Source organism: Puma concolor, chromosome B3 (genome assembly GCF_028749965.1).
Source record: "Puma concolor isolate L17-30 chromosome B3, mPumCon1.1.hap2, whole genome shotgun sequence".
NCBI lineage: Eukaryota > Metazoa > Chordata > Mammalia > Carnivora > Felidae > Puma > Puma concolor.
Window position 1 is genome coordinate 137,661,700 of NC_141672.1, and position 27,107 is coordinate 137,688,806.

General features: G+C 47.0%; 1 long non-coding RNA gene across 2 annotated transcripts in view; it reads right to left on the reverse strand.

Annotated features, from left to right (window-relative positions):
- The window catches only part of LOC147580414 (uncharacterized), a 40,876-nt gene extending 15,546 nt beyond the window's left edge, over positions 1–25,330 (reverse strand). The window contains exons 1-3 of one of the 2 annotated variants that reach the window (XR_015252887.1): positions 25,203–25,330; positions 24,403–24,598; positions 12,594–19,180 (exon numbers count right to left, since the gene is read on the reverse strand). This is a non-coding gene — a long non-coding RNA (uncharacterized LOC147580414). Of the gene's footprint in view, positions 1–12,593; positions 19,181–24,402; positions 24,599–25,202 lie in introns of those variants that run through there. The other variant, XR_015252888.1, reaches the window with a different exon arrangement.
- Between the last annotated feature and the right edge of the window lie 1,777 nt (positions 25,331–27,107).

A 27,107-nucleotide genomic window follows, 5' to 3' on the forward strand; every position in this document is an offset into this window, starting at 1 on the left:
ACACACAAGAGAGAGAGAAGGTGGGGGGGGAGAGAAGGAACGGTAACACAGTTGAGTGTTTACAACTACAGGGGCGAATTATAAACACTTAACTTGGGATTTTCTGCTCTCCCTCAAAACATCGCGGATCTCTTGGAATTGAGGGACTGGCTTCATGTGGTCTTGTCTCAATGCAGAGGTTTATGGGCTGAGTTGTTTCTTTGTTGGTGCTGACAGTTGGTTAAAAATTACAAGATGCAGACTCCCATGTGGTGTCGGGCCCATCGTTTCACAGAGGAGAGTGCTGGGGTCCCAAACCCTCCTGGGTGCCCCCTGTCATTCTGAACCCCCTTCAGTCTGAAGACTCCTCAGTTAGGCATCATTCACTTAGTCCCCAAAACTACTGTGACCTCTTACTCCAGGGAAGGGCAGTCAAGGGGCACTGGAATCACCTTTGGACCCCAAGCAAGGCACAAGGCCCTAAGTTCGACTCCAAACCCTATACTTTGTCCTTGTCACAGTGTGCCTCCATCCTAGCTCTGGTCCCTGGATCTTATTCAAAGTACAAAATACAGCGTCCTCTTAACTGGCTAAGGCAAAAATGAGACAAAAAACACGATCGTAGAGAAAATGAACTTGTTTCCTATTTGGGGAAAAATACACAGCATAAAACTTAACCTTTTTTTAATTTTCATTTTATTTTTATTTTATTTTTTTTTTTTTTAATTTTTTTTTTCAACGTTTTATTTATTTTTGGGACAGAGAGAGACAGAGCATGAACGGGGGAAGGGCAGAGAGAGAGAGGGAGACACAGAATCCGAAACAGGCTCCAGGCTCTGAGCCATCAGCCCAGAGCCCGACGCGGGGCTCGAACTCACGGACCGCGAGATCGTGACCTGGCTGAAGTCGGACGCTCAACCGACTGCGCCACCCAGGTGCCCCTTAATTTTCATTTTAGAGAGAAAGCACGCACAAGCGGAGGAGGGGGGCAGAGGGAGAGAGAGACAGAATCTTAAGCAGGCTTCGTGTACAGTACAGAGCTCAATGCAGGCCTCAATCCCATGACCCTGCGATCATGACCTGAGCCAAAATCAAGAGTCAGACACTCAACCCACTGAGCCACCCAGGCACACCCCCCACCTTAACCATTTTTAAGGGTACAGCTCAGGGCAACCATCATCCATCTCTAGAACACCTCGCAAAACCGAACCTCTGTGTCATGAAACGGTAACTCCCCATTCCTCTTTCCCTCCGGTCCCTGGCAATCACCATCCTACAGTCTGAATCCATTATCTAACTACTCTAGTACCTCATAGAAGTGGAATCTTATGGTACTTGTCCTTTTCAGACTTACTTCACTTAGCATAGTGTCCTCAAAATTCATCTGTGTTGTAGCATGTATCAGAATTTCCTTCATTTTCAAGGCCAAATAATAATCCATTGTATACACGTCACACATTTTGTGTATCCGCTTATCTGCTGATGGACATTGGGGTCACTTCCACCTTTTGGCTATTAAGCTGGTTTTTAAAATCTTGCATTTGCCTAGAAATTTTTCTTAAAAGTTTGAAAGCACTTTTCCATATATGATCTCGCTTTATTCTCTGTATCTTCTTCATTGCATTTACAGACAAATTCATAGGGTTATTATTTTACAAGTTTTGAAAGTGAAGGCAATCACAAAAGGTGGAAAACAACCAGGGAAGGCATGCCACAGCAACCAGTCCATGGAGAGGCCTTATCAAAGGCAAGGCAAGGCAAGAGGCTCCCAGTTCTGTTCTCCAGGACGGCCCTGGGTGTTGGGTTGCCTTTGGCACACTAGAGAAGTCCAATACCAGGTCGGAACTGGCAAGAGAAGGGTAGGCTTGCCCTAGATTCTGACATTTATCATCCACTTCCCTGGTGTTTGATCACAGGCAAAAAATATAACAGGTTCAATGTTTCTCTAATGTAAATGAGGTCAGAACACAAAGAAAATCAACTCGCTTGTAATTTATTTGTTAAATCTGACATTTGTACAAAACAGGATTAGGGAGATTCCCACCATGGTTACCCCTATCAGAGGGAAGCTTCTATAGAATGAATGACTAGAGAAAACAGCTGAAGAATATGACAAGTATTTGTCGCGCTCACCAACAGATGCTATGAATGTTAGTCACTCAGCAAACATTTTTAAATGTTTATTTATTTTTGAGAGAGTGTGTGTGGGCGGCGGAGGGGCAGAGAAAGTGACGGGGACAGAAGATCTGAAGGGGGCTCTGCGCTGACAGCAGTGAGCCCGATACAGGGCTCCACGTCATGAACCGTGAGATAATGACCTGAGCCGAAGTGGGACGCCCCTTAGCAAACATTTTTAAGGACCTGGTGGGTATTAGCACTTTCACATGGGTTGTCTCACCTTGACCTTGCGAGAACCCTCTGTGACAGGCCTGTTTCGTCACATTGTACAGGGTTATACCAGGCACAGTGCTGAGGGCAGCCCAGCAACCAGGGGGTCCCGGCCCGGCTCCACCGTTACCAGCGGCACCGCCTGCCGAAGGGACTTGACCGTCCCCAAGTTTCAGTTTCCACATTTCTACAATGAGGCCCGTAGTAATGTCCACCTCCTAGAGCCATCACAAGGATGGGGAGAGATAAAGCGTGCAAGCCACTGAGTGCGACGCCTGGCACACAGCTGGTGTTGAGTCTGCTTCAGCCAGTATTATACACATGCGTTCACCTGAGTTCACCTGGTCACCAACCCCATGAGACATCTATTCCTAATATGCCCATTTTCCAGATGAGAACACAGTGGCTAAGAGAGGTTCAATCGCTGCCCGAGGGCCTGCGTGTTGGTAGTAACAAAAGAACTGGGGTTCAATGCCGGTGTCTGGTTGTCCAGATCCTGGCTCTGCTCCATTTTACGGCTGTCTGTGGAGCTGGAGCCTCCCGGGCCAGGAAGTCTTCGAGGAACAATGATGCAAGCCGCACTGTCCTGGGACGCCTGCAGGCAGCTGTCCCCACGGCGGCAGGGGGAGGCCGGCGGCATCCTCAACACAAACAGCTGCCCAGTGGGTCCTCAACCTGCACACCCCAGCTCGCCATGAGTCATGCCAGTGACCTGGCCCCTGCTCATCTGCCACCCCGAGACCTTTCCTGTGTCTGCCCACCCGCACCCCCTCGTCCCCTTTCTCCTCTCACCTCCTCTTTGCCTTCCCACAGCTGTATTTCCCCTCTCCATTTTCCTCTCCCTCCTCTCTCTCTTCCTTCTAGGCAGCCTCATTTGGAATGGAACTAAATTATTCTGTGTTCATGAAACAAGGCGTTAAAGTTTCCTGTTCTGAAGTTTTTAAAAGCAGATGAATTGAATTTTTAGGCCAGGCTTTTAAAAAGCCTCAAGCATCAGTGGCTTGGAGAGATAGAAGAATATTCTGTAAGGAAAGCCAATCTAGCAAAATGTTCATCGTAGACAGAGTCTAAGTGGTAAATAGATGGGTGTTCATTGCAAAATTCTCTCAAGTTTTCTGTGTGTTTCAGAATTTTCATGATGTTGGTGGGGTGGGGGGGAATCCAAGGCTTTCAATGAATTTTTGTTGTGAGGAGGGCTGAGACAATGGCCTCAGTATAAAAAAAGGTTTCTCGTCAGTCCAGGCAGAGTGCATTTGGGCCTTCCCAGTGTCCGTCTCTCTTTCGGAAGGGAAATCACTGAGGGGCTCGCCCAGGGCCCACAGTGGAGCGAGCCATCTCCAAACAAAGCCAGGCAGAGGCAGACATCGGGCTGTCGGCTTTTCAAGGAGCCTCCCCAAAAGCTTTCATCTCAGGGAAGAGAATGTGAGAACTGAGCTGACTTAAGTTGTTCAGGTCCCTTCGTACGAGAAACAGCCATAGGTCGGTAGCCTTCAGAGAATGCCATCATCCTGCTCACTCCTTATGTGTTGGTCCACATCACTCAGAATCACAGGCGGTGCCTCCAGCGGCAGGAGTCACGGAACCAGCCCAGTCCCTGGCACAGAAGGTCCTGCTGTGAAAGGTGACAGAGGCATATCTGGCAGGGCATATTTGGGGAGGCTCACAGTGTCCTTTCATTGCTGCTGCTACCTGATCTCAGTGATCAGTCGAGCTGCCGTCCGGATGCCTTTTCTGAGCTGTCCCTCCACGAACGGACTGTCTTCTGACTACAGTCCTATGGAGGACAGTCCAGCGGTAATAATGCCTCGCTGGCTGGGGGAGGGCAGGCCAGAGTCTCTGCTCCCTTCCTCCTTGACGCACGTGACATACGAGAGCTCAGAGGGGCCTGCGCAGCAGTGCGACAAAAGGCACGAGCAGATTCAGTACGCTGACTGTCGGAGCTCCGGATCAGAAACGGCCTCACCAGTCACTGCAGGAGACTGGTTGTACAAATCATGGCAGAGCCCTGCAACAGCTTTACAGCCTCTTTTTCAAAAAGGGAGAGTGTGTTTAGGTATTGACAAGGAGGAATTTCCAAGCTGCACTGCTAAATAAAGATAAAAAGGAAGAGAGAGGGAACAGTGTGTATGTGCCCGTTTGTGTGGTTTAAAATACATCCCTCTGTGGCTACAGAGGCAAGACTATCTTTGGATGTACCAGAAAGAGGTTGTCTCAGAAGGTGAGGGCAGGGGGGCAGGGGTAGGATGAAGACTTACTCACTAGACACAATACGCTTTTTCTGTTATTTGACTTTTGATTAGGTGTATGTTTTCTTTTCTTTTTTTGTTTTTTACTTTGTTTTTGAGAGAGAGAGAGAGAGAGAGAGTGTGCTTGAGCAGGGGAGAGAGAAAATCCCAAGTAGGCTCCTCACCCAACATGAAGCCCGATGCAGGACTCGATCCCACGACCTTGGGATCATGACCTGAGCTGAGATCAAGAGTCAGACACTTAACCGACTGGGCCACTCAGGTGCCCCCATGTGTGTATTTTCTATTTAAAAAGGCATACTTACGTCAAAAAAAAATAAAAACGAGACGAGATTCTCAAAGCAACAGCCTGGGGACTGTAGTATTCAAGGTGTCCAAGCTCCCTTTTCTCCCAGATACATGAGTCCCAGTAATTAATTCAACCTCGGGCCTGGAGGAATAGAGACCAGCTTATGGCAGATAGTGAGGACCTGCTAGGGAGACCCCTCCCCCACAGCCTGAAGCAGGGTCTGTTCGGGAAGCTGCATTACCACCACTACCACCAGCGCCCAAGGGCACCATTTACAGCTCTCATTTCTGATTTCCAGGCAGCTGGTTTCATTAGAGGGGAGGAAAGGAGGGGGGAAAATGCAGCCAGGTTGGTGTTGTTTTGGTTTTTTTGTTTGCTTATTCATTTATTTTTTGAGAAAGAGAGAGAGAGAGAGAGAGTGTGTGTGAGTGGGGGAAGGACAGAGAGAGAGAGAGACAGAGTCCCAAGCAGGCTCTAGGCTCCAAGCTGTCAGCACAGAGCCCGAGGCAGGGCTCGAACTCACAGACCGCGAAGTGATGACCTGAGCCAAAGTTGAATGCTCAACAGCCTGAGCCACCCAGGGACCCCCAGGTTGGAGTTTAGAAAGGAATGTGTGGCCATGTCAGTCAGTGTGGGTGTTTCCAAGTGGGCCTCTGCCAAGATTTCCCGGGGGTTATGGAGCTGTGGTGTCTCGCATTCTGACTCCTGGGGACACTTAGACCCTAGCCTTTGATGGCAAGCTGTCTGGGCTTCCTCCCTGTCCTGGCTCTACCCTTGACTGGCTGTGGGACTTGGGACATAATAAAATTTCTAAGACTCAATTCTTTCTTCTTTTTCCTTTTTTTAATGTTTATTTATTATTGAGAGACAGAGAGAGACAGACAGAGAGCAGGGGAGGGGCAGAGTGGGGGGGGGGGGGACACAGAATCTGAGGTAGGCTCCAGGCTGTGAGCTGTCAGCAAAGAGTCCGAGATGGGGCCCAAACCCACGAACCACAAGATCATGACCTGAGCCCAAGTCGGACGCCTAACCACCCAGGAGCCCCTAACACTCAATTCTTTCATTCAGAAAGTAGGAGGGAATGTACGGATGGGGAGAGAATAATGCTGCTAAAGATGACATGGGGTGGTTGTGAAAATTAAGCTTTCAGTGAATGCTGCCTAGTTTAGCAAGGTCATAGACTCTGGAGCCAGACTGCCCGGGTTTAAATAACTTTGGAAAAGTTATTCAACGTCTTTGACTCAGTTTATTCACCTGAAAAATGGACACAATAATGGTACCTATATAATAAGGATTTTCTGAGATATACCTAACTTACCACCTATAAAATGCTTAGCATAGTGCCTGGTCTATAGCAATTTTTGAGCTGGATAAGGTCTTAACCCAACCTTTTATTTTTAATAATGAGGAACTATGGTCCAGAGAGCAGAGAGGGACTTGCCCAAGAGTTGACTGTTTATTAGTGACACAGCCAGGAGTATAACCCAGTCTCCCAACCTCCAGTCTAGAATATTTTCCACTGTTTAGGCCAAAATGTTTTCTCATGTTCTGGTATAAAATTAGAAAGAAGTGAGGAAAAGCCTGTTTTGGATCAAATTAAACAATATCGGGTTCAGATTCAGTGTGTGGCCACAGCCCAGTTTCTTGCCCTCTCTAAACCTACTACACCTTGGGAATAAGAGGAGGATAAAAATATGAGCCTCATAGTGGTGTTGTGGCAGGTGAGCTTTGACATGTAAAATGCCTGGCACAGGGCATTTCTTAATAAATGATAATAATATCAATGCCAGTTAACAACAGGTGATAGTGTAATGAGGCTCACGAGTCCCACGTCTGTGAATAGATGGCTTTTACTCCTCACTCTTCCCAGGGCTTGCAACCTAACTGGATAAATCCCAGTGGGGATAATTATTAACGATACAGACTCATTTGGTAGCAATTAGCTTTTTTTTTTTTTTTTTAATTTTTTTTTTCAACGTTTTTTATTTATTTTTGGGACAGAGAGAGAGACAGAGCATGAACGGGGGAGGGGCAGAGAGAGAGGGAGACACAGAATTGGAAACAGGCTCCAGGCTCCGAGCCATCAGCCCAGAGCCTGACGCGGGGCTCGAACTCACGGACCGCGAGATCGTGACCTGGCTGAAGTCGGACGCTTAACCGACTGCGCCACCCAGGCGCCCCGCAATTAGCTTTTAAAACAAATTGGAAATGCAAGAATAAGCTGTCTGTTATCAGGGGTAGGGATGAGTTGGTATTAGGACTATGAAATATCCTAGTAAATAAGGTTGGTTTCTAAATTGGGTCATGATATTTCTGATCCAAAGTAAGTATGGCATCAGCAGGAAAATGCAAATTAACACCACAATGAGAAACAACTCCACACGCGTCAGAAGGGCTAAACTCACACTTGCTAAATACGCATTGCTAGTAAGGATGGTCTGGAACCCACACACACTGCTGGAAGGAATGCAGAATGGTAAAACCACTTTGGAAACCAGTTTGGTAGTTTCTTATAAAGTTACCCACAATCTTACTATATTAGTTATCTATTGCTGTGTAGCAAATTGCCCCCAAATTTAGTAGTTTAAAATAGCGTGCATCTTTTTTTTTTTTTCTTTTTAAAAAATCTCTCATAGTTTCTGTGGGTCAGAAATTGGCTCAGGGCACAGTCTGCTCCACCATGTCTGGGCATGGCTGGAAAACTAAAGGCTGGGGATGAGAGCGCCTGAGGGCTGGCCCACCCACATGTCTAGAGATGAGGTTGGCGTTGGCCAGGGGCTGTTGTCTGGAGTCCCCTCACATGGCTCCTCTGCTTGGCGCGGGCTTTCTCAGTGCTGTGCCTGGGTTGGTTCCCAGTGCAAGCCTCCCAAGAGAGGAGACGGAGGAAGCGAGAGAGGAAGAAAGGGGAAGAGATAGAGAGGTAGAGAGAGAGAGAGAATACCTGAAAGGAGTTATCAAGAGAGTTATGAAGAGTTATCACGTCTTGAGGCGATTGGGTGGCTCAGTCATTTAAGTGTCCAACTCTTGATTTCCACTCGGGTCATGATCTTGAGGTTTGTGAGTTTGAGCCTCACATCATGCTCTGCGCTGAGAGCACGGAGCCTGCTTGGGATTCTCTATCTCCCTCTCTCTCTGCTGCACCCCCCCCCCCCAACTCGTGCTCTCTCTTTCTCAAAAATAAACAAACATTAAAAAAAGTTATCACGTCTTTCCCATTTTTAAACTCTCACAACGGCTTCAACCTGGTAAGTAACCTCATAATTAAGCAAGTGAATTTTTCAAACCAGGCGTGTTAACCTCTGTGGTGGTTAATTTTGTCAGTGTGTCCAGATGTGTGGCCATTATTCAGGATGTTTGTGTGAGGGTATTTTTGGATGAGCTTAACATTTAAGCCAGGGAACTAGAAGTAAATCAGATTGCCCTTCATAATGTGGGTAGGACTCATGCAACCGGTTAAAGAACTGAATAGAACAAAGACCGACCTCCCCCAGCAAGAGGGAAGTCCGCCAGCAGACAGCTTTCAGACTTGAACTACAATATTGACTCTTCCTGGGTCTCCAGAGTGTCCGTTCACCCTGCAGAGTTTGGATCTGACACCCTTTATAACCACAGGAACCAATTTCTTGAAACAAATCTCCCTCTCTCCCCATAGGTTCTGTTTACCTAGAGATCCCTGACTAATACAACCTGGTTTCGTAAATACCACCAAAACCATAGACTTCTTGTTTGGAAGTTTTTGTCTTGGTTCATAACTACAAATAGGATTTTCATTTAACATATTTCCTGTGCTACTTCTTAATAATAGACAATGTACCCCTAATACCCAGCATTTACATAGTGGCTGTAAAGCTCATAGCAAGGTGGCAGTTCTCAGCGGTTTTGCGAGGAGGACGGGAACAGGAGCCATTACATGGCTCATCAGTTATCTGTTGCAAAGAAGCTGTGCTCATCAGCGCAGAAGTAAATCTTTCATTACTGGAAAATGTGAATCAACTCAAGTGAAACAGGGTTCTGTCAGCTTATAAAACTTAATTATGTTTCTAACTCCATAAATTCATCCAAGTAAAGACGTTTGAAAACACCTAACTTCCAGTTTGAACCGACAGAGAATTAATGGCAAGAATGCAAACGTACACAACACCTTAAAAAATTTCTGAATTTCTTAACTGTGTCCTTCCAACACGAGCGTGAGCTTTACATTTTTGTGTCCACTCGGCATCAGAATTGCCCCATTTCCTCTCATATGACCAGCTGCAGAAAATTCTCGACTTTCAGAATAAGAACATTTCCCCCATCCCCCCACCCCCACCAAACAAGAGAATATGGAGTGGGAGAAATCGGTGCGTGGCTTAAGTTTTTCACCCTTGTAGAGTTAAGAAAAACACTTCAGCATGAGGACAAAGCTCCCTTGTTTAAGAGCCTCCCCAGCTGCACTTCAACTAAATATATCCTGGGCAGAATGTTTTCATTTCTCCACCCCTCTCCTGGAGCCAATCACACGGTGACAAACAGCTCAGAGGCCCCCGGGGACTGGCACAGCGGAGGTGAGGCCTCGGTTACAGGCTTCACCTTCCTTTCCCGGGCTGGCCTGCTCTGTGGCCGCCCCGCTTCCCCCAGAGGCTGCAGGGAGCACAAGGCAGGCTCACGGAGGGCTCCGCGCAGGGAGGAGGCCTGCAGGGGTTAACTCGGAGGCCTCTGCCTGGAATTCAGGCACCACCTGGGCTGACAGCATGAATGACTCATTGTTTCCCCTCTGAACAGTCTGAGGAGTGCTTCTCGGTTGTCAATAACCGAGGCAAAGTAAAATTGTTGCTTCCCTTTCAACATAACCAATTTTCTAAAACTGAATATAGAACTGGAAATCTGGAGAGTGTGTTTCTTCTGCAGCAACCGTAGCCAAGGTTACTGCTTTGAGTTGGTCTGCGGGGACAAAGGATTTAAATTTATGGTCTACAAACAGAAAGAGGCCTAAAGCCAGGGGTCCTTTCATTTACAGCTGTGTGACAGGTCCTATAACACAAAGCAAAGTTGGTTTAAACCTCTAGTCTGCCTAAACCTGTGCTCTGACCGGATTCAGTACTAGATTTTGTATGACTCATGCGTTGTATAAAGGGAAATTTTGACTGATCATTTCCCAGAGCCAAATTGAAGACGCACATGCACGGAAGCCCACAGATGAGTCTTCCGCACCCCTATGTCTAAAGTAGCATGTTAACAGTAATGCCCCACCTCGGATTGTCCTGTATGGCACCCTTCTTTGATGTCAGCGAGTTTTATGCTCCTTGGGAAACTGGGTTGGTAGATTTTCCTGGACTGTGGGATTTCTTGCTTTCCGTAAGTATAAATTTAGCCCCAAAACTTGAGAGCCTGACTATACAGACATTGTACTACTTTTCTGCATTTGGGTCACACGCAACACATTTTGAACTCTTGTTTCCATGGTCCTTTCCATTTCCTTATCTACAGTTTAGGTATCTCCAGGAAAATGGTCAAAAGGAAGACGTAGAAAGACAAGAAAAAAGTCCTGTGCAGATTTAGGATCTAGGCTCCAAGTCAAATCTGGGAGGTTAGCACACAGCAGAGGGTTTTCCTCATCAAATTAAGTAACGGCCCTGAATAGATTCCAAGTCAGTTTGACTTAGAATAAGGAAACGAACAGTTGGTGTTGAAGAAAAGGGAATATGCATGGGATGTGAAGATTAAATTGGGTGATTAATAAAATGGCAGAGATGCCGTCATTGTAATCACCATCGGTCAGTTTACATATCCTTCAAATCACCGCAGCAATAGGAGACGGGTTTGGTTTTGGCTGGTTTCCTGTGATATATACAGGGCTACTCCATACCATGGATGGAAACTCATGAGATTCTGCATTGGAAAGAATCAAAATAACAAAAAATAATTGCCCTCTCTTTCAAAACAACGCTATAATTTGGCAAATTGAGTATCTTTCTTTGATTGTCAGTATCCTTTAAAAAAAATGTTTTTTTAATGTTTATTCATTTTTGAGACACAGAGAGAGAGAGAGAGAGAGAGAGAGAGAGAGAGAGACAAAGAGATGGGAAAAAAACAAACAAACCCTGACCTAAAAAGAAAAAGGAATGTGACAGGCACACTCGAGATTCTTAGGTTAGCCCTTCTCCATTTGTCCGAAGGCCAGTCCTCCCTCCCCCATTTCCTTGGCTTGTTTGTCTCTCTCAGCCATGGGCACAAATGCGGAAGCTGTAAGATTATCAATTGCTCAGGGCTCAGATCTTTGGAGAAACTGTCTCTCCTGAGCTCATCAATGTAAATAAACCTCCGATCCTCCAAGATCTCTGCTCCAGGAGCACCGCTTGGTTCTTCCATCAGTGATTTAGCCTGGTTCCCCAACCGGGAAACCCAACCCTGCTGGCTCCTTGTTGCCACTGGTCTGGGACAATGGTGGGCTGGTGATGGAACGGGGAATCTCAGAGGAAAAGGGTGCTCCTGCCAGGTTGTTCGGCAGCTTCCAAACCCTATTGCCTCGGTCTGACCCTGCTCTGTCTTTCCACCGGACTCGACGAGACTTAGCAGGTGAGGGCCTGGACCCGACGACGGAACTGGTAAGATACTACGCCCCAATTCAGTCAAGCCCGCCCATAGGGGTAGAAGGGGGACCTGATCACTCCTCGGAGACCCCAGAGGTCTCACAAGTAGGAATTCTGTGGGAGGGAATGTAATAACCTCTGGTGTGTATGTGAGTGTGAATGTGCAACTCGGTCTGACTTGCCTGCTGAGTTCCACAGATGGGCACCCTTAAGGTCTCCAGAAGTCTACAGAGTCTGATCGGGCTCTCCTGCGTCGTGATGAAAGGCATATGGTCCAGGGCGGCATGAGAAATAGGCTCCGACTGTAAGTCACAAAACCGAGTCCACTACGGCTAAGCCTCATCAAAGCTCCTTCTGGATGCGGCCAGTCAAGCATCTGGTCTCCTCGTTTGAAGGGACGACCCTCCCTTTGTCTGTCTTCGTGCCACCAGACATAGGGAGACTCAGAAATGGGATCAAAACAGAATAAGCCCACAGTCCTCTAGACTATGCTCAAAAATTTCAAAAAGGGGTTCTTAAATGATTATGGAATGAGGATAATGCCAGGAAAGTTAAGGACCCTACGTGAGTTAGAATGGCCTACGTTCAGTGTAGGATGGCCCTTAGAAGGGGCGTTAGATGTCCAAATAACCCAACAAGTCTAGCTGGTAGTCACCAGGGATCCAGGTCACCCTGACCAATTCCCACACATCTACTCTTAGCTGGAAATTGCCCAACCACCCCCCCCCCCCCCGCCCCTGCCCCTTGGGTGCAATTCATCCATAGCAAACAGGGCCAGGCAAGGGTCCTAGACACCTCATCCGAAAAACCAAAGATACAACAGAGGCCCAGCTCTCCTCTAGTGTTGGCCAATGACCCAGAGGACGATCCTGTCCTTCCCCCACCCTATGACCCACCAAGGCCTACAGCTCCCGCTGCCCAGGGACCTGACACCCATCCACCTTTCAGCTCTCCTCCTCCCCCCAACTCTGCCCCCCTGGTGCTGAGGATTCACTCGCACCTTGGGCGGGTGGGGGGGGGGGGACAGACTACGCCCCCGACCTGGTCCTAGCACCCTCCAGATGCCGGCACAGGAGATGCGGGAACCCGAGAAGCAAAATGAAGACGGAGCAATCCAGCCCGGCTGTTCCATGACATGTTATCAGCCTTTCTCCACCACTGACCTCCTCAACCGGAAGCACAACACCCCGTCCTACTCTGAGAAACCACAGGCAATGGGGGATCTGATGGAGTCCCTCTTCCAGACTCAGCGGCCAACTTGGGAAGACTGCCAACAGCTATTCTGTACCCTGGTTAACAGAGAAGAGAGAAGGAGGGTGATGAAGGAGGCCCGGCGATACCTAGAGGAGCATGCCCCCGCGGGAATCATTGACCCTGTTGTCTGGGCTAGGGCGGCCGCTCCCAAAGAACACCCAGCATGGGACTTCACCACGGACGACGGACAGGCCCACATCCGCTGATACCAGGAAACCCTCCTCTGGGGAATCCGAGCAGGGGCCAAGAAACCCATGAACATGACCAAGACATCATCAGTCACCCCACGACCAGGGGAGTCCCCCGGGGACTACTACGAAAGACTTTATGAAGCCCACCGGGTCTACACTCCATTCGACCCTGAGGCACAGGAAAGCCAACAAATGGTAAATCCCTCCTTTGTGGCTCAGGCCCCCCCAGACATCCCAAGGAAGCTTCAGAAACTAGAAGGCTTTGCTGGTACGAATATCACTCAGCTAATAGAGGTCGCCAAAAGGGTCTACGTAAACAGGGAGGTCACAGCCGAAAGGGAAGCTGAAAAGAAATTAAAGAAAAAGGTCACCCTCCTCACCGCTACCCTAAACGAAAAGGATAATACAAAGATGGGGAAGCCTCAACCACCAAAAGGGGGGAAGCCCAGAGCCCCCTTGGTGAAAGATCAATGTGCCTATTGTAAGGAAAAGGGACACTGGAAAAATGACTGCCCTAACCGTAAGGGGACCCAAAAGCCTAGCCGATACAAGGAAGAACCCCAAGAAGGAGACCTCATCGGCCTCACAGAAATAGACTCAGACTGAGGGGGACCGGGCTCTCTCTCTCTCGGCCCCCACGAGCCCATGATCAGAATGAAAGTGGGGGACCAAACAGTGACTTTTATGGTTAACACTGGAGCTGAGCACTCAGTCGTCACTTCCCCAGTGGCCTCTTTCAGCCAAAGACTGCAACCATCCTTGGGGCTACTGAGACGTGGGCAGTACAACAGCCTTTCTGTCAGGCTCAACAATGTGAACTCCGGGGCCACAAGGTCTGACATGAGTTTCTCTACCTACCTGATTGCCCTATTCCCCTCCTGAGCTGAGATTTACTTTCCAAGCCTGGGGCTCGAATAACTTTTGAGCCCACGGGACACACCAGCCTCCGATTAAACTCAAAGCAGGAAGAGACCCTGATGTTAACAATCACCATACCGAGAGAAGAATGGAGACTATTCTGTGCCCAGACCCGACCCTGTAGCCCGCCAGAGTTTAGGCTTGCCTCCCCTTCTGTGTGGGCTGAAGGTAACCCACCTGGACTAGCCCGAAATCAGGCCCCTCTATCACTGTTGAACTCGTCCCGGAAGCCCAGCCTCAGAGGCAGAGGTAGTACCCACTTCCACAAGAAGCTAAGATGGTCATCCAAGAGCATCTGGTCAAACTGAAAGAGGCAGGTATCCTAGTTAAATGCCATTCAGCTTGGAATTTCCCACTCTTGCCAGTCAAGAAGCCAGGAGGAAGATACCGACCGGTTCAAGATCTATGGGCCATCAACAACATAACTATTTCTCTGCATTCAGTGGTTCCGAACCCATACTTGCTCCTCAGCCAAATTCCAGGATCAGCCAGATGGTTCACTTGCCTGGATCTAAAAGGATGCCTTCTGTCTAAGCCTAGTTTCCCAGAGCTAACCACTGTTTGCTTTTGAATGGATTGAACCCAATACAGGACATCAAATGCAACTCACTTGGACCCACCTTCCACAAGGGTTCAAAAACTCACCAACCCTCTTCGGGGAGGCGCTGGCTGCAGACCTTGCCGACTTTCCAAGAGAAGCCACGAGATGCACCCTCCTCCAGTATGTAGATGACCTCCTCCTTGCCAGCGACACCCAAGAAAACTGCACAGGAGGCACAAAGGCCCTCCTGCAGCTCCTGTCAGACTTGGGGTACCAAGTCTCATGGAAGAAGGCACAGATCTACCAGCAGCAGGTCCCATACTTAGCTTTCCTCCTCACCCAGGGAAAGAGAGAACTAGGGCTGGAAAGGAAGAAGGTCATCATCTCTTTGCCACAGCCCCAAACAAAGAAGGGCCTGCGGGAATTCCTGGGAGGCTGCAGGATTATGCCGCATCTGGATCCCTGGGTTCTCAGCAGTGGCGAGACCCCTCTATGATCTATTAGGGGGAACAGATCAAAAGCCCCCTGTGTGGACTGAGGAAGCGAGAACAGCCTTCACAGAAATAAAGACAGCTTTAAGGCCGGCTCCAGCTCTGGGCCGCCCAGACACAGAAAAGCCCTTCAATCTCTTTGTACATGAAAAAGACAAAATAGCACTCGGGGTACTCACTCAGACTGTAGGACCTTGGCGACAGCCAGCTGCATACCTGTCAAAGAAACTGGATCCTGTTGCCGCAGGGTGGCCACTATGTCTTAGGGCACTAGAGGCCACAGTCCTACTCATTAAGAAAGCAGACAAACTTACCCTGGGGCAAGGACTTAATGTCAAGGTCCCACACACAGTTATGTCCCTCATGAACACACAGGGGCACTGCTTCCTCTCCAACTCTTGGCTAACATGATACCAAGGGCTCCTCTGTGAAAACCCGTGGGTCACCCTCGAAATAGTAAGGACATTAAACCCGGCAACTTTCCTCCCCACGGAAGAGGGGGAACCCGACCATGACTGCTCCAAAGTAACAGATGAGGTCTATGCTAGCTGCCCAGATCTACGGGATCAAGCTATAAAAAATCCGGAGCTCACCCTGTTTAATGACGGTAGCGGTTACTTACAGGAGGGTGCCCCAAAAGAAGGTTATGTAGTGACCACAACTACTGAAGTCTTAGAAGCCAAGGCATTACCTGAAGGGTGGTCAGCACAACGAGATGAACTATAAGTCTTAGTCCGAGCTCTCACCCTCAGTGAAGGCAAACAAGCGAACATTTACACTGACTCTCGATACGCCTTTGTTACTGTACCTGTACATGGGGCCATCTATAAGGAAAGGGCGTTCCTTACTGCCGCAGGGAAAGCTATCAAAAACAAGAAAGAAATACTAAAACTCCTTGAAGCCATCTGGCTTCCAAAGGAAACAGCAATCTTCCACTTTAAGGGACACTGGAAGGTAGACGACCCCACGGCGCGGGGAAAGCGCCTGGTAGACGAAGCAGCCAAGACCGCAGCTGGCAAAGACACAGATAGGCCTGCAAGGACCCTGATGCCTCCAGTGAAAACCCTTCCACCCAGTTACATTGGAGAAGAAAGAAAATGGGCCGTGGCAGAAGGGGCCACCCTGAGAAGATATGATGGTTATGCCAGATGGATATGTCTTCGTTCCATCAGCAACAGGGGGACACCTAGTCAAGGAGTATCGCCAACTCGCTCATCTAGGAAAGACTGCATTAGAGGCCCTCCTCAAATAACACTACTACATCAGCCAACAGCCAGCGCTATGCAAAGCTACCAGTGAACAATGCATAATATGTGCTAAAAACAATGCTCAGTCTGCACCATGGTCCCTGCCAGGCGTCCAAAGAATAGGAGCTACCCTCTTTGAAGGTCTAGAGATAGACTTCACAGACGTGCGGCCAAGCAAGGGGTTCAGATACCTCCTGGTGATAATGTGCACATACTCTGGATAGGTTGAAGCCTTCCCGACCAGGACGGAATGAAGCCAAGACTTGGCTAAAGTCCTCCTGCGGGAAATCGTGCCCCGGTTGGGCCTGCCCTTAACAAGTCACAGTGACAATGGGCCCGCATTTGTGGCGGACATTATGCAGACCTTGACTAAGTCTCTCAACATTACCTGGGGACTCCACACAGCTTACTGGCCCCAGAGCTCAGGAAAAGTAGAGCAGATGAATTGCACCCTCAGAGAAACCTCAGCAAATTCCTGTCAAGAGACTAGCCTCCCATGGCCAGATTTACTGCCCTTAGCTCTAGCATGCTTGCTGCACACACACCTGGGACATTAGGTTTCTCCCCCTTCAAGTTAATATATGGGTGGCCTCCCCCATGCCTGGGAAATCTTCCAGGAAAACTTACATCAGGTTGGGGATAAAGGAATAAGTGAACAGCTTCAGGCACTGGAGACCACCCTAAATGAATTACAAAGATATAGAGAGGGCCCCAATTCTCCTAGGGTCCCTAGTACATCCCTTCTTGCTAGGAGGCTCAGTCTGGGTCAAGGACTGGAAAAAGAAACCTCTTAAACCACAGTGGACTGGGCCACACATTGTTATCTTAACCACCCTTACCACCCTTAAGGTTTCAGGCATCACCCCATGGGTTCATCATTCCAGGGTCTCAAGAGAGCCAGTCCTGAGGAGTCTCTGACCTGGAGAGCTGACCCAGACCCAGTAGACCTGCTCAAACTAACCCTCTGGAAGGCTCCGACTCCTGAGACCTTCAGCCCTGCTCCAGCCACGTCCCAGAAGCTGGCTGGTCTAAGCCTGGCTGAACCCTGACGATTCGATGGATTAATTGGACCATCCTTAACACCCCTGTTCAAGCAACTCTGTCAACCCCTGCCTCTTGCCTTGTTTCTTGCCATCGGACTAGCAGAGGTTGCCTCAACAGATTGGACATGGGTCAAAAAGCTTATGTTGGGTCTCACCTACCTCCTCTGGATGGGAGGGCTATTATGTATTCCTTAGATCTGATGCTAACCTCTCTCACCCTCACAATTATTGCATACCCACAATGTCCTGAGGATTGTTGTAAGATGGTAACAAGAGGAAAGTCAGAGAAAACAAAAGCATTCAGCTCCCTCACCTCCTCAATAGAAAATGTTACAAGGCTGGGGTGGGGAGGGGCTTTGTTTGCCAGTCACAGGACGCTGGGTCACGTTAAGTTTTGGGCCACAGAGATTATCAAAACAGATGGACTCTGAAAAAACAAGGGCCTTACAAAAGGGAAGAAAGCCTGCTTAACTTACCTTCCCCTGTTGGGAATGTCAGATGGGGGAGGAATGCAGGATAAAGCCCTTCAAAAGGTTATAAAAAATACACAGGCCAAGCTGGTACAGCCATAAAGGCGACCACTCCAACACCCTACCGGGGCCTAAACCTCTTGGCCCTTAATCAAATGATTTCTGATTTCCCACTCTCTGGTGCTGGCCAACACCACCTACCAGATCCTCCATGGCATAAACAACACCATCCAGACTTGCTGGATGCGTTTGCCTCTCCCCTGGAAGGGCTTACTTAGCCACTCTTGTCCCCTGGGACTGGGAAGCTCCTGAAAATCTCACAACAAATGTTACTGTCTTAATTGGGCCCTTGGCTACAGGTGTCCTTCTCACAAATGCTGTTAATCTAACTTGGATACTCCCTGAGGATACAGACGGGACCTCCCTATGCAGGAAAAACCTAACCATAGATAAAAATGAAACCCTATGCTCACCTCCCGGGGTTTTCTGCCTATGCTCCAATTCAGCCTATCAATGCTTAGAGGCCAACTGGACTCAGATGCGCTAGTCTTCCTACACCCCCCACCCCCACCCCAGATACCTGTATACACTGAAGGCCAATTCCTGGCAGCCTTTAGCCCTAAGCCCCAGGCTAAACCAGGAGTCCGGCTACCTGTCCTAAGACAAATAGGAATTGCTACAGGGATAGGAACCGGGAGAGGAGGCATAGACTCTTCTGTAGGACTATACCACAAGCTATCCCAGGAACTAAATGAGGATGTGGAGCGGGTCGCTGACTCCCTGGTGACCTTACAAAATCAAATAAGCTCCCTGGCAGCAGGAGCCCTCCAAAATAGGCGAGTCCTCAATCTCCTTACTGCAGGAAAGATAGGCACTTGCATCTTTCTAGGAGAGGAATGCTGTTATTTTGTAAACCAATTAGGAATAATCACAACTAAAGTCAGGGAACTGACAGAAAGAATTCAACGCAGACAACAAAAGGGTAACAGTCTTTGAAAAGGATGGGATTTTGCAAGTTGGACACCTTGCTCCCTGCCCTGGCAGGACCACTCCTTCCCATAACCTTGCTCGTAACCATTGGCCCACGCATCCTAAACACCCTGGCGTGCTTCACTGAAAAGACTGCACATGCCAAACTGCAGCGTGTATTTCAGCCCTTCAAGGATATCAATCGATGAGACAGAAAGATGACGCCTACTAAAAGGAAGATTTTTAAAGGCATCAAGTGGGCGAATGATGTGGGGGCGGGGGGGGGGGGGAACAAAACCCTGACCTAAAAAGAAAAAGGAATGTGGCAGGCACACTCAAGATTCTTAGGTTAGCCCTTCTCCATTTGTCCGAAGGCCAGTCCTCCCTCCCCCTCTTCCTTGGCTTGTTTGTCTCTCTCAGCCATGGGCACATATGCGGAAGCTGTAAGATTATCAATTGCTCGGGGCTCAGATCTTTGGAGAAACTGTCTTCCCTGAGCCCATCAATGTAAATAAATCTCCGATCCTCCAAGATCTCCGCTCCAGGAGTGCCACTTGGTTCTTCCGTCAATGATCCAGCCTGGTTCTGTAACAGGGGAGGGGCAGAGAGAGAGGGAGACACAAAATCTGAAGCAGGCTCCAGGCTCTGAGCTGTCAGCACAGAGCCCAACACGAGGCTCAAACCCACACACCGAAAAATCATGCCCTGAGCCAAAGTCAGATGCTTAACCAACTGAGCCACCTAGGCAGCCGATTGGCAGTATCCTTAAAATAAAGCGAGGGATCAAAATACTTGTGCTGCTACCTTTGTTGAAGCTAACAAGAATCTGCAAAGATTCAATATTTCTCCGTTTTTGTAGACAGGACACAGTTATTACAGCATGCTTAGAGAAACAGCAATAATCAAAGCTTCGGTTTCTCACATCAAGCCACAAGTAAACGTGTAGTTCTCTGAATAAGCCTGTTTTTACATCACATACAAGGAATCTATTTGCCAACGAACTTCCTTAGCTACTAAAGATTGTGTGGTCCTTGTGCCAACAACATAATCGAGCATGACTGTTAAAATATCTGGAGGACTGTGATCAGATGGCAGAATAAACAAACCCTACTACGTGCTCTGGATTTTCTAACACAGAACGAAATGTGAATTTCTGGGCAGCTTTCTAGGTGCGGAAAGAGGCAATTTATTTCCATTTTCTCAGCAGCAGAGCCACCTTACCCAAACCTTACAGTGTCTTTTCAAGAAATCACGGAGTCTTTTCAAGAAATCACAGGTCTCAGGACTCCAACTTTGCTTTTAGGTCCTTTCTATTGGGTGGTGGGTTCTTTTGGCTTTTCTCAAGTCCAAAAGAAACGCAACTTGCATAGCCGATTGTTTTCTCTCCAAGTGCATAGAAGTCTTTCACAACGAGTGTTAACAAATGTAAAATTCTCTAACGCACCCTCCTCCTTTAGACACCCCTCCCCAATCGCTGTATAGCCTTCACTTGTTTTTAAGTGGGCCTAACAGGAACACTGGAGGTTCTTAAAGACAGCATATGTCAGAATTAACTGTGAGGCTTTTCCTAACAGAGCCCACTACCAACCACTGCCCCAGTAGCTCTACACATTTGAAAAGGACAGCTACGGCCAGGCAAGACAATAACTTAATGGCTTTTAAATCCAGGCAAGGAAAAGGAGACAGGTGACTTGAGCTTCATTTTATGATGTCACAGCACATTCAGGGCAGAAAGGAGTGCTTTGCATTTTATCATTCCATTTTATCATTCCAACTTAATAATGCCATTAAAGGACAGCAAACACTCAAGGTGTTCAGAAAGATTCCCTACTCCCTTTAAACCAGATAGGATGCCTGTTCAAACAATGTAAATCTAAGCTATGACAATTTAGGAGGAAATGATAATTAAAAATCCTCCCTTGAAAACAGAAGCTCTATCAAGCAATGTTTGAAACTTCTTAAGTAAGGTTTTGTTATCTTTTTTTTTTTAATTTTTTTTCCAACGTTTATTTATTTTTGGGACAGAGAGAGACAGAGCATGAACGGGGGAGGGGCAGAGAGAGAGGGAGACACAGAATCGGAAACAGGCTCCAGGCTCTGAGCCATCAGCCCAGAGCCTGACGCGGGGCTCGAACTCACGGACCGCGAGATCGTGCCCTGGCTGAAGTCGGACGCTTAACCGACTGCACCACCCAGGCGCCCCAAGGTTTTGTTATCTTGATCAGTTTTACGTGAGACAGAATATCAATATTCTACTTTGTACGCGCATCACATCGGTGATTCTTATCTCACTGGTGTTTAGAGAGAAAAGTTAGTATTTATTTAGATGCTCCTTGTGATATGTAAACACAGATTGCAACAGGACTAACAATTTGCTCTTATTAGGAAATTTTACAGAATAGTTATCAGTTCTATCCATCAAACATTATCTATTTTAAAGTGCTGTGATTAAGCTTCTGAAAACCAATTACCTGAATGAAGTGAACTTTTTTGTTGTGCGCATTCTATGCCTGTGGAGTCATCAAGAAGAGAGGGCATATGTATGAATCTACCTCACTGGGTTTTGCTAAATTGCTCTCGGAATCTGAGTATCACATGCATGCTCGACCAATCTGCCGCAAATGTCAGAAGAGATAGATGTTCAGGGAGAAACTGAAGGACTGGATAATGGTGGTAAATTGGAAAGTCTGTTTAAGTAGCTGAATTAAAAAGTTTGGAATCCTAACCATCTGCTGAACTTATTTTTCTTTTCTCTTTTCTTCCCTCCCTTCTTCAAATAGCTTTTGAGTATCTATGTACGGGTCAAAAACCCAAATATCCGTAGTGGCCAGGAACAAACATAAATAAGCAAAGCAGGTGGGTTTTTTTTTTTTAATTTTTTTTCAACATTTATTTATTTTTGGGACAGAGAGAGACAGAGCATGAATGGGGGAGGGGCAGAGAGAGAGGGAAACACAGAATTGGAAACAGCCTCCAGGCTCTGAGCCATCAGCCCAGAGCCCGACGCGGGGCTTGAACTCACGGACCGCGAGATCGTGACCTGGCTGAAGTCGGACGCTTAACCGACTGCGCCACCCAGGCGCCCAAAGCAGGTGGGTTTTAAGAAAAATAGAGACAGACATATTTTATGTATCTAATCAACACAGAGACAACTCTTCTCTCCCACCACGAAATGGGCTCTCTCCCACTATCCTCAGAAGATGCTTTAGTCTTGCTTCCTCTCTTTTGGTACTGAGAAGTATTTTACTCTAAGAAAAATATCAGTGCACACTCACTATAAATGATACCTCATACTTAGCTTCAGTGGGAAAACGATAGGGAGTGGCAAAGGCTGAGGCAGAGTGGAGAGCTCCTGTCCTGTCTAAAGTGGCGGTCTCTGGGTCCCTGGCTCTTGATTTCAGCTCAGGTCATGATCTCAGGGTTCCTAAGATAGAGTCCTTTGTCAGTCTCTGTGTCGACAGCATGGAGCCTGCTTGGGATTCTCTCTCTCTCTCTCTCTCTCTGCCCCTCTCCCACTCATGCTCTCTGTCTCTTAAAGTAAATAAACGTCAAAAGATAAATCAATAAAGTGGCCAGTATCTTTACCAGCTACCTGGTGGAGCAGACCCAGGATGGCCACATCTTAATTTTAAAGAGATGTCAAAGACCCTGGTTTGTAGGCAAATCCAGATTTTAAAATGTGATCTGGAATTTTTAAAAATCAAATTTTAAAAAGAGTTAAACAGGGGTGCCTGGGTGGCGCAGTCGGTTAAGCGTCCGACTTCAGCCAGGTCACGATCTCGCGGTCCGGGAGTTCGAGCCCCGCGTCGGGCTCTGGGCTGATGGCTCAGAGCCTGGAGCCTGTTTCCGATTCTGTGTCTCCCTCTCTCTCTCTGCCTCCCCCATTCATGCTCTGTCTCTCTCTGTCCCAAAAATAAATAATCGTTGAAAAAAAAAATTTTTTTTAAAGAGTTAAACAAAATAGTTTGGTGGTCTGGATGAAGCCTGTGATTCACCAGTTTGGGCGTCAGGCACCCTGCTGTGAGGTGTTGGGAATTCAAAGCCTTTTTTTGTTGTTTGTTTGTTTTAGAAAGATCTTGGATCTTGGGGTGCCTTGGTGGCTCAGTTGGTTAAGCATCCGACTTCAGCTCACATCATGATCTCATGATTTGTGAGTTCAAGCCCTGCGTCAGGCTCTGTGCTGACAGCTCAGAGCCTGGAGCCTGCTTAGGATTCTGGGTCTCCCTTTCTGCCCCTCCCCTGCTCTTGCTCAGAAATAAACCTTGAAAATTTTTTTAATTAAAAAAAAAAAAAAGAAAGATCTTCGATCTCAAGAAGTTTATGGACTAATACATTTAACATGACTAGGCACCCATGTCTATGTGTGCCCGGGGAGACCAAGTCAGATGCAGGTTAGTGGGCAGGGAGGCTAGTCAGGAAATGATTCCAGAAAGTAGGTATGCTGAGCTGTCTTGCTAGTTGAGCGACACAAGCAGAAACGTAGAGGAAGGAGGTCCAGTATCAGGTATCACCCTATGCTAAAGCACGGAGGCCACAAGCAACCTGAGCCTTTTGTTAAAGAAGCTGAGGTCGGGCAGAGGAGGCTTAAGAGGTTGGGGGAGGGGGAGGACCTCCCCGTCAGACATGTCCAAGGCTGTGCAATGAAGAGGGAAGACAGAAGAGTTAAGACTGAACTCAAAAGTACATGAAAGCCAGTTGTCTGTTTGGCAGGTCTTAGACACATTTTCACGGTCTAGTGCAGCACGCAAATTCACTCAGCATCTGCTGGAAATTAGATGTAATTTCAAAGTAACCAGGAAGTAAGAATTCGAATTAAAATAGAAAACCTAACCCTCAGCATTAGGTAATATGCTTCTCCTGGCTTCCTACTTTTTAACTCATTATTATGTCTGTGTGAAAAGGCGGGCTGGTGAGGTGAAAATTTGAATCCAAGTAGACTCCTTGATTGGAAGAGCTGACCTGAGTGGTCTCTGTATCTCGTGTCAGGGTAAATATAAATCTAAAGAAATAAATTTCCCTAGTACAGAAGGGGGTCTCTAAAGTCAAACATTTACTTTAGAAAATTTGTGATTGTAAATTCTCTGCCCCTTTGAGAGGCATGTAAACCTTTTTAAAAGCTAAATAAGCCTCTTGCCCTTTTTACAACCCGGGAATGACCTGGGAGCCATCTCTTTGAAATGTAATCACCAAGGAAGAGAGCATCCCTATTTCTGTGGGAGGGTAGGAGTCTAACTCAGGTTCCCCGTTCCAAGTTACAAACCTACCTCCTGTGATAAAGGTGTAAGTTTACTTTTTCCTTTGGATAATGCGAATTAGCTAATACCAATTTCCAGCTGCCAATTGCCAAGGTGAGTTCAAGATGAATTCTGTATGACAAATGGTGCCAAGTCCTCTTACTTAAAACTAGTTATTCTGAGAACAGGTATGTGATAGGGTGTATCTGCTTAGCTGTGCAAAAGGGTGAAATTTCTTTCTGTCCTTCCAATCTCTCAATGGATTGATGTGATGCACGTCCTATTTCGGTTTAATGCTTTCTTTATTCAGTGATGAAACTGTTGTCTTTCTCTTCTACTTGTGCAAAGATTTCTTCGTGTTGGCAGAAGATTTTGTTTTTAGTATATGTGCTGCCGAAGCGAGCACAGAAGATTTTGTTTTTAATTTTATTTGCCCAACACCTGCCACCAAGGTTAGTTGAATTTGTGTCTTCCAGCTCGGGGTCTGGTAAGCGTCTAAATGCCCTGACTGATACAAGTGTGAAAAGTCTATTCACAACAAAGAGGAACATTATTTCAGGGAAAGAGACTTACACGCTCGTCCCCCCAAAAGTGCTGCAATTAGAAGACATCATGGACACCCTGCTGTGTTTTCGGAGGCAGTATGTGGCACAGCGGCAGCCTGGCGCAGGCTCTCCTTAGACTGCCTGGTCTGGACTCCGTTTCCCTCATTTACTAGCTGCGATGCTTCCGGCAGCTACTCGACCTCCTGGTGCCTTAGTTTCCCTACCTGTAAAACAGGAGAGAAAAGCTATCTCATAGTACCCGCCTCTTAGCACAGTGCTTGGCTAGTAAAAAAGCCTCAAAAATTAATTAGGATTATTTAGCAACATTATTCCAAGATTTGTTATAGACAGAAACGCCTCTGGGACGTAAAGATGAATAAAACATAATTCCTATCCCCAGAGGTATTTACCATCTTAAAATAATGATAATGGTACCATGAGATTAATCTGGGTTTAACCTAACCTTTCAGGAAAAAGAAAAACAGAAAAATCAACAGGTATTCTTAAAGGAGAGCAGATACGGCCAGGGGGAATTACACTGATTGAGCTCCACTTAATTATATGGTCTTTAACATGGGGCGTCATAGACCGGTTTAAATTTGAAAACACTTCTTCCTCAGCTAGTGTAACAGGAAAAAACAGAATTCTTATCAAAAGAAACGAACGTATCCCCAACTTTGAAGCCAAAAGACTAGGAGACCACGGCTCACACACCCTGAGGCGATCCCCGATTTTTCTCCCATCCAGACAACCTCAACAGAGAGGACTTTTGTAAAGTTCTAATTGTAAATAAAAATTGACAACAAACACTCTTAAGGCCAGGCATACAATTCTCGCTTTCCGCTAAGCTTAAGGGTGTTCAATTCGCTTTGTTCCGTGTGTATTAAAACAGAACTCGGAGGCCATCTTGGAAACAAAAGGGCTTTGGGGGCCGGGGGTAGAGGAGGCGGTATCCTGGCAACGGGAGGCGCGCGTTGCGCCGCGCAGCCGCACTCCGTCGCACCCTGCCCGCTGCCGCGTGGGCGGGGCTGTCCCGGCCGTGGAAAATTACCGCGGCTGCTCTTAAAGGCACCAGCTCATTTCGTACCCGAAGCCACTGCGCTAGTGGCCCTTGTAAGCTAAGATGTGGAGTCTCCATTTTATCTTCCTAGAGGAAATAAATTCATTTCGCGGTCTATAGCACTAAATCTATAATTAGGCAAATAATATCGAAATGAATAAGCTTCCATATAACCAGGAAAAGGGGGGAAAACCCCAAACACCTGAAATATCGGCTCTGGTGCAAAGAGAGCCACTAAACACACGAGAACGGGAAGAAAGGAACAACTTTAGAGAAAAAGTTACATAGACTAGGCAACAAGTTTAAAAATGATTCGGCTCTGAAGCAAAGTAAACCTATTTTTGACAGATGGATTGACAGATTAGAACACACTAAACCTTACAAAAAACAAGATAAACGTGTTTTAAGAGGCAACAGGATGGGTTCAACGTGCATCAAAAATTTATCGTCTCTTTATAGATCAGTTTTTGCGGTAGAATAAATAATCTATGAGATTTTTCCTGGTTCTTAGTCGTCAAAGAACTTTCTTCATGTTCGAAACTCTTATGATGTACAAGTTAAGGGATAGGTTTATTGCTGTCTTACTTCTCTGAAAGAACAAATAAATAACCTAATTCTGGTTTTTGCAACGTAAACATCTAGGATATATTCCCCTACGCTCCGTGGCTCTAAATTTATTCCCCTTACCAAGCTATATTTACTAGAAGCCATCCTGGAAACATCGGGGTGAAAAAGAAATATTGGCCTTCCCCAAGTAAAGCTCTTGACGTATTGAATCTCTGTTCAATCCGTTTTAAAATATGAAAGATGGTCCTTCACTCTGTTCCTCCTCTGTTGGTTTGCTGGGTAATAGTTGTCTTTTCCTTTGTAAACTATCGGGCATACCCATTCACTCCTGTACCCAGATTCTGACTGCAGACGTCACTGTGTCAGAATGGATCCTTGAGAAATGTGAAGGTGATGTTCCAGGCTTATCGTGGCCCTGGCAAATGGATTTTCCACTCCAGGACTGAGCCATTTTCCTTATGCTTTTTTGCCTTATTAAGTCACATTATGTCGCAACCCCAAGCCCTTTTTAAAATGTCCCTTTTTCCCCTCCTAATGTAAATTCTGTCACATTCCAATCACCACTTCTTAGTAATTTGATGGACGTTTATGTTTTTTTTCAGAACTCACAGCTGTGATATTTGAGCACTAAGCATTTTTTTTTTTTTTTTTTTTTTTTTTGCACGAGTTTAGACGCGTAGGACAACGTTTAGCCTGTAAGTTTCAAGTTGGGATGTTAAAGAAGCGAGGACACTTGCGACATTATCTTACTTTGTAGAACCACAGGGAAAGCTAATTACATGTAACAAAAAGGTGTGTGGTGTAGAGTTGTCAGTCGCTCGTAAGCTGTAGGGGAATGTGCTTTAATGTCAGGGGAAATGTTCTTTGAAACAAAAATGTGTGCAGGCGCTGCTAGTGTCTACATTTTTGGCCTATGAGATTTACCAGGGCTAAGAGACTGAAATCTGAAAATGCCCATGTCAGATGAGATGCTTTTTCTAACTCTTTACGGAGTCTTGCCATGGAAAGCCTGGTCTGTAATAATACTTCACGGCTGCTGAGCTGGCCAGTGAAGGTGCTAGTGCTTGGTAGTGTGGCTTCTACCCTTCCTCCACAGTGAAGTGGCG